Source organism: Desmodus rotundus, chromosome 3 (genome assembly GCF_022682495.2).
Source record: "Desmodus rotundus isolate HL8 chromosome 3, HLdesRot8A.1, whole genome shotgun sequence".
Classification (NCBI taxonomy): domain Eukaryota; kingdom Metazoa; phylum Chordata; class Mammalia; order Chiroptera; family Phyllostomidae; genus Desmodus; species Desmodus rotundus.
This window is the reverse complement of record NC_071389.1, coordinates 62515400-62525564: the sequence shown is the minus strand read 5'-3', so window position 1 is coordinate 62525564 and position 10165 is coordinate 62515400.

The window sequence follows — 10165 nt, the reverse complement described above, 5'->3', positions numbered from 1 at the left end:
AGATAGAAACTAAGACCTGATATAAAAGAAATAAAATGTGGAAACTTTAAGTGATGTCAACAAAAATAAAAGGGCACGCAAATAATATTAGCATTAATGAGAATTAATGGCTGGCACACACTACAAGTCTTCTTTCACACTTAATCTTCATAAAAAACTCTTGAGGTACATATTATTACCCTCATCTTAGAGAAGAGGAAATTGAGACTTAGAAAGGTTGTGGCTACTCCAGAGCTTTGGTGGAATTTGAACTCAGGCCATCAAATTACGCTTCATATAAATGCACTAAAACATACCCCCAAGCCCACTGTAAAACTAGTAGATAAAACCGGCAAACACCTTCCCCGGGGCATCTAAGGAGGTGGTGATTTGTTTGCGGCAACAGGGTAGTTGTGATCTATGAAGCAGTTCAGGAGAGGACTGTTAGCCTTGAACATATGGTGATTTATGGAAAAAGTACTTTTATATAAACCTCTTAAGTTTTTTGGTAAAAATGTGAAGAAGCATGGTACATAGAAAACCCAGGATGAAATCAGGGCTTCTGTGTGTGACTTGGTAAGTTCTCTAAATTCTTTGAGACTTGGGTTTCTAGTCTTTCTCCAAAGGACTGGACCTGGTGGCTTGGGTCCCAAGCAGTTCTAACTCTGTGATCCCTGATCGGCTTCAGGAAGAACCTACTGGACCCTGAGAAGAGAGTCCAGTAGGCTTTTTCAAGGCATGTGATCACTTCCCTGACTGGTGACCAGCAGTTCAGGGGCAGAGACATGCCATGAGCAAGGCAGCACCTAGAGAAAACTTGAGAAGTCGAGCAAGCTGATCTAGGAGCTTCCTCAGTTTTCAGTTTTTAGTCTTGGCTCCTCCTTCCTAGTCACATCCAGCCTCTCCAATCCTTTCTCCCACATGTGTACACTGCAGAATTTTTGATTTAGAGTTCTCAGAACATTTTTCCATGATGTCTTCCTTCCTCAGATGATGCCCAAGCTTTCAGGCATTTTCAAATCTATTCCCAAAGCATCGAAAGTTCACTTTCATCATTCCCCAACTGCTAGTTAACCAGCCAGGCCATTGAGAACACTAATCATTAGGGCCATGGGGATGATGGTTGATATCAGCCTAATTCCTTCTCCTATAGCAGGGACCATTCAGGGACTTGGCTCCAGTATCTAATGGGGAAGGCAGACAGGAAAAGATTTGGGGTTTGCATAAGCAAGTTATACTTAAGACCAGATCTGAATAAAGAACTTAAATGTACTTAATGGTCAGAGAGTTTTGTTCAGTTGAAGCCAATGTAGCAAATATTAACTAAATGCAACTATGTGGAAGGTGGTTGAAGGTTTTTTCACTCTCACGTAAGCTCTAGTTCAACTCTCAGTACAGTTCAAACAAACGTGGGATTCATTTCTAGAAAGGGTTTCTGCACTCAACTGCTGCCTTTTTTCCAAGTCTGGTAACCTGGAGAGTAGAAACCCAAGCTCTCCATTACATCTCTGTCCTAAACCCAGAGCAGATCACATGAGATCCGCCTCCTGTTTGCCATTTTAGAGAATTGACATGAGCTCTCAGAGCTCCAGAATTACAAGTACTTCGTCAGGGAGAGTGTCCCTGATGTCAAAGGACAGAGAAAGGGAGTGCGGAGATGAGAAAATGGTGTAGTTGCTTAGAGTGTATATACTTAAGGATATGTACTTCTTTGGAATTGGGGAATTATAACATCACTATAAATGTCACACAGCATTTACATGTTAATTGACACTGAGCACAGGGTTTAAAAGTTTTCACAGAGATAATTTTTGAACTGGGCTTTGAAGGATAAATAGGAGTTTGTCAGTTTAAGCAGTAGGGCAATTCCAGACCCAGCAAAGTGCATAGCAAGAGCCCACAGGTTTGAGCATGCGTGGAGCATTCAGGAAACAGCATGGAGTGGTGTGGGGTGGAACATAGGATATAGGAAGAGGTGAAGTGGAAAGGTAGGATGACTGTTAAGAGAGCCTGTGTACTTAACCTGAAGAAACTGAATACCTGAGAGTAAATGGGAGTGAGTCTGGACATTTTCTGGGACCTAGGAACACTAACACCATTATAGGAGCTTGTTGGGAGAATCTTGGACTAGTCGGGAAATACAGACAGTAATCCTGGTTTTGTTTAAACCAAGATTATTTGGTGGTAGATTCCCCATGAATGATGTAGGCACTGGACTGGGTGGCCCCAGATCCCTCTCTGCCCTTCTCTGGTTTTAGGAATCGCAGACATAAGCTAACATAGTTCTGTCATGGAGCCATGCATGCCCCAGGATGTGGTGAGGACTGTTATTGAGTTGCCATTATTGGTCTCCGCATGAGTGCTTTTATAGTGGTGACTATTTTATTTTATTTTCTTCTTTAGCTCTCCAGGAAACGCTGGCCACACCAGTCTTCTGCTTTTTTATTGGGAAGTGCTGACTGTTTTATTGAAGTATATGGCCTCAATCTAAAAGCTTTAAGGGAAGGGTGAGTGTGTGTGTGTGTGTGTGTGTGTGTGTGTGTAGAAATCACCACTTTGTCTTGGAGTCACTTAGAGATTTGAATAGAAAATTTTTCTGTAACCTGGCAGTAAGTGTGACATCTGTTTTGGGTAGGGAGTGACGAAGAGAGCTGCAATTAATATTGCCATTAGTAGACAAAAGTGACTAGAGGCATTTGGTGTTTGTACAGACCTCCCCTTCTGGGGTTGTAACCAAGCCCATCTATGAGTTGAAGTACTTCACAGAGCAGCCCTTGTCATGTAGGGAAAGACTGTGGTCAACCTGGAAGAGAATCACAGCTGTGCCCATATTAGCTGTGTGATTTGAGTAAGTTGCTTAACTTTTAAGACCCTCAGTTCCTCATCCTTAAGATGATTCTTCATAGGATTACTATTAAAATAAATGACAATGGAGTCTGCGAACATGTCTGGTTTACTGCATTAGGGTTCAGTCAGTTGTAGAATTATCTCTTCCTACTGAGTCATAACAAGCCCTCAGTACCTCTCGCTGAGCTTCTCTTCTTTGGAATAAGTCATCCCAGTTCCTTAAGCCTTTGGCTGAGCCTTATTCCCCAGCCTCTTATTATGTTTGTGGCTGTTTACAGACCTTGCTTTTGGTTCTTTGGTGACACTTGAGAAGAGCCCAACCTTTTAGGAGCTGACAGCCACAGCTACATGCCAGTTTGTCTCATTCTCACCCATCAGACTCCCTCCTGTTCCGGTATCCTCCCCCTCCTGGGACTCTGGCCAAACTGAGAAACTCCTAGCCACCACCCCCACCCACCGCCACGTCGGGGTGATGACTGGTCCTCGCAGCAGCACTCCTGAGACAGGATCTTGGCAAGGCTGCAGCTGCTACCAAGATGCACACCCTGTCCCCGCCGTTCCCTCATTTCAGGAGGATGAGGCTGTGATAAAGTGTGTGGGAGGGGCTCTCTGTTTTAAATCCATCTGTAGCATTTTAATTTCAGTGATAGATGGAATGACCCTGTATAAATTCTTTGAGGGTCCAGGGTGGACACCACTGCCAAGCAATCCCCATTAATGCATAACTAATGCAAAACCAATGCATGGCTGGGCTTCCAATACCGACAGTTACTCCAACTGGAACTGAACCGAAATACCAATTCTTGAGCTAAATGTGATCAACAATTACTGAATAATGAGAAAATCTGAGAAAGTTTTTGCTATTACTTAGAAACAATCACATGTGTGTTTAATATTTTTTAGCAAATATTCAAGGGCCTGTTGTGTGTCAATATGCTATTTTCAATATGTCAAGATGCTATTCTTAGGGACTTAATGTGTTTTATTGCATTAAATGAGAATATTTATGATGTTTACAATGTAACTAAGTCCATGTCATTGTTTTTCATCTCTCACAATATTATTTACTTTCTGCCAATGTCAAAACTGAGGCAGCATCCCCTGTGCCTTGGTCTAGAGTAGAATCAGGTCCCATAGTGGAGTCTTGAGATAAGCCGCCTATTTATATGTAGCATCGTGACCTTCGTGGTAACTGCAATTTAGGCTTGAGTAATGGTCCAGTGACTCTATCAAACACACTTTCGCATTCCCATTACCACCCGCATTTCAGGAGTTCTTATTCTTTCAACTTAACAAAATGTCTGAGTGCTAAGAAAGTGCTTGACACCTTATTTCTCTGACTTCTTGTGCCTTTCGAGAATATTTATAACATTAAAATGCTGGTGTACTGATGGCAATGTTAAGATGAGATTCAGAAATGGAACTTTCCACAACAGAAACCCCTCAAAAATCCTGGCTTTTGTGTAGATTCTGACTCTTATAATCATTTACCACTAAATCTTTTCATGAAGACTAGCGGGGGACCTACAAACTTGGTTGCTTGGCAAATTTTGATCTTTTGGTCTTTAAGAGAAATGTAAAATCAAATTTTACTCAAAAACTTCAGACAAGAAAATTGAATTTGAAGGTCCTCTTTGAGATAGATTTATTAATGTGTTTAAATCCCACCCTAAATGTTTAATCTCCATTCTCATACTATTCTTATGGCTTTCTTGGGCTTACTTTGTGATTTCCTGATGCATTGCAGTTGATAGCTGGGTTACATTTCAGTTAATGCATTCCATAATTATTTCAATGCACATTCGAAATGCAAGGAAATGTTGAAAAGCTAAAATATCTAAGTTATATACTATTAGACTCTTAACTTCAAGCTTTCCAGTCCACTTGTTTAATTCAAAACTGACACATGTCTTTACTCAAAACTAAATTAAAAAAAATAATTCTTGTGTGTTTCTTCCTCACCCTTATCTGACAGTGGGGCAAAAAAAAAAGTCTCTAAAATATTTGTTTGACTAATGACCAAAGGGATGAATTCCCTGAGTTCTGTGCAGGAACTGTGGTGTTAGCATGAGTCACAGCCCCGTATCTGAGGGGTTGGTTTTGCTGAAGTTTTCTTGAGTAACGAGCACATGCTTGGGGATGTTCCCTCAGTAGAGACATGATGTAACACCTCAGGACTGGGAATTGTTTTAAAGGAGGCTTCTTTGCATTTGCAGAAATGTTGAAGGTCATTGAATTAATAATCCAGATCATCTCTGGGGCGATTTGATTCAAGAAAGTCCCCTTCAGATCACTTGGACAGTATAAATGAGTCCCTTGCCTGGTACCTATGCTAACTTTATGACACTTTAACTTTTTTTACTAGTTCTCAACACCAGAATTTAATGAAATATGCTAGCAAGAAGATACTTCTCGCTGCCTCCTTGCTTCCTCTTTGTTTAAGAGAAAAAAAGAGGGGCATTATAAAGACAGTATCCAGAAATTATATTTAGTTCTTGACTTTTCCCATCTACTATGTTGAATTAGAAAAATTTTTCTTTTTCTACCTAAACGAGAAAATAATACTAGTTTTGTGGAAGCTGTCAAGCCAATCAATTGACTAAGAACCAAACTGGTTTTCCCCTGACATATTTTGTTTTCTCTTCTCTCATAGCCAAACTTTTCAGAAAAGTGTATAACCAACTGTGAAACGTACAATTATTATCACAAATGCCATATGACTTCATACATGAAATATGAAAAGCATGATCTTTGGTTTTCATATCTTGCTTTCACTAAGAATAAGGGGATGGAATGGCAGAGTCTAAGACTCTAAGATAGACTCATCCACGGTCTTGATCATCAAATAAAGGCCAAGTGAAGGAGCTTTCTAGATATATCAGTCAGGATTCTCCAGAGAAACAGAACCAATAGAATATATACATGCAATTATTAGGGCTGGAAAGCCTGAAATTTGTAGGGCAGGTCATCAGCCTGGAAACTCAGGCAGAGATTGATGTAGTCTTGAGGCAGAATTTATTTTTCTCCAAACCTCAGTTTAGAGAAAACCTCAGCTTTTGCTCTTAAGACCCTCAACTGATTAAGTGAGGCCCACCATATTATTGAAGGTAATTTCCTTTACTTACAGTCAGCTATGTGTAGATATTAGCCACATCTTCAAGATGCCTTCACAGAAAAGCCTAGATTAGTATTTGATTGAATAACTGTGTACTATAGCCTAGTCAGGTTGGCACATAAAACTAGCCATATGGCAGGTATGATAAAGAACAACATGGAATCAGAACTTGCTGCTTCATGCCTTGTGCCCTTGGACAAGCTGTGACCTCTATCTGGAATGCAGTTCTTCATGATGTCACTTATTCACTGAATACGTTTTCTACTCATTTAAATTTCACCCCCTTACTAAAATCTGAGCCATGGGGATGGAGAGAAGTTGGAAGGTTCAAGAGCTATGTAGGGAGAATCAGCAGGACTCTGGTACTGATGGATCATGAAAGCGAGAGAGGGAAAGGAAATGTGGTATAATTTCGAGGTGCTCACCTTGGGCAAGGTAACCAGTGTTACTGACTGATGCTGAAAATGAAGGGGAAAAATAGATCTTTGCAGAGAAGATGGTCATTTAAGTTCAGATCCACTGAGTTTGAATTGCCCATGAGTCATGGTGAAAATGTGCAGAGGAAAGATAGTTCTCCAGGCCGAGATCTGAATTAAACACATGTATCTGGAATGGATCTTACATAAATGAGAGTGGAAATCATGGGACAGGAAGAAGTCCCACAAGGAATTACATGGAGTAAGAAGAAAAGGAAAGGCAGAATCCTGCAAAAGTATCAATGAGGAAGAAACAGGCCGAGAAAAGTGCCTTTGAATGAGACTAACAAAGAATTGTGAAAGTAGGAAGAAAACCAGAAAAATGTTGTGTCACAAAATAAGGGCAACCAATCAGGGTCAGAAGGAACAGAGAAGCCAAATAAGATGAGGTCCAAAATGCTGTCCATTAAAGCTAGCAATGAGGCCATCGGTGGTCTTGGAGACAATATTTTCATCAGAGTGGTGGGGGTGGAAGCCGGAGTTCAATAGGGTGAAGACTAGATAGGATGTCAGAAGTGGAAGCGCAAATGTAAAGAAATTTTCCACTGACAAACATTCTGTCTGTGTAAAGGGATTAATTTTTGTGTTCTAGTAGTCTGGATGCAATCAGGAGATTGAAGCTATAGGGTGATTTAAAGAGGGGACGTTTAATATAGAGAATTATTAAATATCATAGTAGTTTTAGGATGTGAAAATGTTTTTTATGATATCCCAGGCCAGAAGGAGATGGACAAAGAGAAGGGGGCCCTCTCTCCAAGGCTGCAGTTCAAATCCCATTGGAGAATGTATATCTGAACCCACTGGATGGCAGAAAAAGTTGCTGATTTGCTCTTCAGACCTGCAGGCACAGCACAAGCAGGGATGGACCCTCTGGAGTGCAGGCAGGGCTGTCAGGCGTCAGCTGGTGACCAGTGCATTGCATGGGTATGCATGAGGAAGGGGACACTTGACCTCCTGCAGCCCAAGGAGGCCTGGTGTCCCTAAGGAGAAGAATGTGAGGTTGGGAGGAGCATAGTGTGGGGAGGACTGTGGTAGACACACCCAGGGAAGGGGGTGAGTACAAATGATCAGGGAGCCAGTGCCAACAGGAAGCCTTGAGCACAGAATATGCATATGGAACAGGCAGCAGGAAGATGATTACCAGGCCATGCTGGGGCTGCAGAGTCCCTGAGGGGCAGTGCCTTCTGGGTGGGTGGCTGGGGCCAAGTACCACCAGATGTCCTCACAGCCACACCACTGATAGACCACACTACAGTCAGAAACCTCAGGAGAGCCCCTTCTTCCTGCAGCGTGCCCCAGTCCTCTGCTGAGAAAGCTTAACATCCTGGTCACCTTAACAAAGAAATGCTTAAAGCAATTCCATCAATTGTCATAGAGCATATATTTGAAGGGTGCATTTGAAGCCTAGAGATGATCAATTGACATTTGGATAGAGGCCATGCAACTTGCTACTTTATTTACAAAAGACCTTTCTTTCCATGACTGGTAAAGGTCAGTGAGATAGGATTGAGGAAGCACTACATTGGGATTTCACAAATTTCTCACAGCTCCAATTTGCAGGTGTTTGTTTTTCAGCAGTTTTCAGCCATCCCGGTGTCTGGATAAAGAATGGAAATATAGCATTGATCTAGATTTGGGTTTTGTTGGTGGGGGTGAAGAGGGAGAACTTGAGGCATGTGCCAAAGTCTTTAGCGGAAGAGAAGTTGCCAGGAAACAGTGACATTAACAAGGAGGGAAAGAAGTGGGGCAGAGGAATAAGGAGCCTTGAGAAGGGTAAGTGGTTTGGAAGCAACCTAGGGAAACCAGGAGAAGGGAGAAGGCCAAGATATAAGGAAGTCAGTTAGCAGTGGATAAAGGATCCAGTTACAGGGAAGGGGATGCTCAGTAGTAGCTTGTACCTGGGGAGGCATTCCACAGCAGTAAGGGACCGATAGGGAGAGGTGCCTGGCCTCTCATTAGGGTGTTGAGAAAAGCATGGATGAGAGCGACTCAGCTCAAACATCCTCACTTTGCCGCAGTCTTTTTAGTATTTGAAGCGTATTTCTGGCCTCAGAGGTGTGAAGAGGACTGCCACAGGCTTGCGGGAGCACGGGGTCGTCCCATTTAGGGCAAGGGTTTCTTAGTGTTCAGGAATGGTCAGGGTCCTGGTTTTGCTTGTTAGTTGTTTATTTAATTCTTTGTTTTTTTAAACTTAGACACTCTGTTAGCATAAGAATCATGTAACTACATTGAAGAAACTTTGGCAAATGAGAAAAAAAGGGTAAAATAATAATTCCTACCCTAATGTAACATTTTAGAAGTCTTTACTTTTAGGGCTCCCTCCCTCCCTCCCCGTGTACATTTTAAAAATATTGCTTTATTCTTAGTGACACACAATTTTATATATTTTAACCTAACCAGTCATAAATATTCTTCATATAGCTACATGGTCTTCATAACTATAATTTTAAAGGTTAGCATAATAGCTCATTTGTTGGGTGCATTATCATTTATTTAATTATTTCCCTGTGGTTTGACTGATTGTCTCAGAAATGTTAGCAAATTCCTCAGTGAACTATGATTTGTGATTATTACTGTGTATGACTATTCATTTTTGCTCCAGTCAGTATTTTTTTATTATGGTTTCAATATCATAACTATTCATGTAGGGTTTCCTAGGCTACGTTTTGAATTCAGCATATTGTAGTGGAATGTCTTTAATTCAGGGAGGTACACAGCTCTGACTTTCCTTTGACTTAGCATCAAAGGCTTTTTGTCCATTTTTTGTCTTTTATAAGTCAGAAGTGAAAGAAGATAAAAGAGTTCAATGTCCTTAGAAATAACACATTTTATAGTGGCAATAGGTCTGGAAGCTTATTTATTACGGGCGTTTCTGACACCGGCCCCCCTCCCCCCCCCGCCTACTTTCCACAATTCACTGGTAGTTGCCTGTCTCAGTGTTTCAGGTCTCACCTGCACATTTGGGTAAAATGTTGAAGTGGAGTGAAATAAACTCATAAGTATGTCTTGGGATGGATTTTAGATACCATCTATAGAAACTCAAGTTTTAAGGTAAGTAAATAGGTTCATTGGCAGAAAGCCAGTCCCTGAGGAGACTGGATATTCTCACGGTAAAACTAAAGAACAAGGCAGAGAACAGGGGTGTGAGGAAGTCTGAAGAAATCAGGGCTGTCAGTGAATCACTGGCTTTGGGGTCTTATGCCTGCTGGGCCTAGGGACGGGAGTGGTCTCGGAATCTGGAATGGTACCATGCCCACTTGTTGTTAAGTGATCACACCTGTAAAAGTTAGAGAACTACAAGGCTATAGAACCAAGTAAGCGGTCTTTCCATTATCACTGTAAGTCCAGAAGTTCTTGAGGGTGTGTCGGGCCTGACTTGTGCTGGATCCCAGGAGCCAATTGTTACCTTTGAAGGACTTTTGCAGCTGGTTGACTCACAATGGTAGTTTGAAATTAGTTGTCATGAGAGTAGTTACACCACGGAAATCAGCCCCATAGAATTACACCAGAGAAATGCTACAAATCAGGACTCCACCCACCCAGGAGATGTAGTTGTAAAGTATTTACCAGCACATCTCTAACTCCACCTCCTCCTTTATCAATAGGCAACTTCACATTCTCTCCCTCTCTCTCTTTGTTGGCATGAACTTCTCTGAGCCTCAGTTTTCTCATCTATAAAATGTGAAGCCCAGAATTTAGATCTGAAAGAGATTTTAGAAATCATCTTGTCCAACATTTTTATTTTCAG